Below are 365 nucleotides of genomic sequence, written 5' to 3'. Positions count from 1 at the left end.
ACCAGAGGGCGCTCTACAACGTCCCTGTAATTAAGTTATTGTGTTTTTGTTCAAAGGACTTTAAGTTTCATATCTTAAGTTTGTTTTTTTAATGCATTTTATTTATCAGAACATTAATATATTTTGATGTTCCTCGGTTCTGTTGGGACAATAAAACAAATTATATTATTATTTAAGTTAGAACTCATAACTACAAATAACTAATGTTAGGGAAATCGGTTTATGTTTTAATACGCATTTCTGGATTTTTCTTTTTAAATATATATCGGATTTCTAAATAACCAAATATTTATATCGGTTTCCGCCTTAAATTCTTTATCGATCGGGCTCTAAACTAAACTGATTAATGTCAGTGAATTTTGTGT

General features: G+C 28.2%; 1 protein-coding gene across 15 annotated transcripts in view; it reads left to right on the top strand.

Annotated features, from left to right (window-relative positions):
* mical3a (microtubule associated monooxygenase, calponin and LIM domain containing 3a) overlaps positions 1-365 on the top strand; it is a 192,945-nt gene that overhangs the window by 165,369 nt on the left and 27,211 nt on the right. The gene's annotated exons all lie outside the window — the stretch shown is intronic.

Source organism: Etheostoma spectabile, chromosome 8 (genome assembly GCF_008692095.1).
Source record: "Etheostoma spectabile isolate EspeVRDwgs_2016 chromosome 8, UIUC_Espe_1.0, whole genome shotgun sequence".
NCBI classification, from domain to species: domain Eukaryota; kingdom Metazoa; phylum Chordata; class Actinopteri; order Perciformes; family Percidae; genus Etheostoma; species Etheostoma spectabile.
Note: the sequence above shows the minus strand (reverse complement) of the source record. Positions and strands in the feature narration are given on the sequence as shown.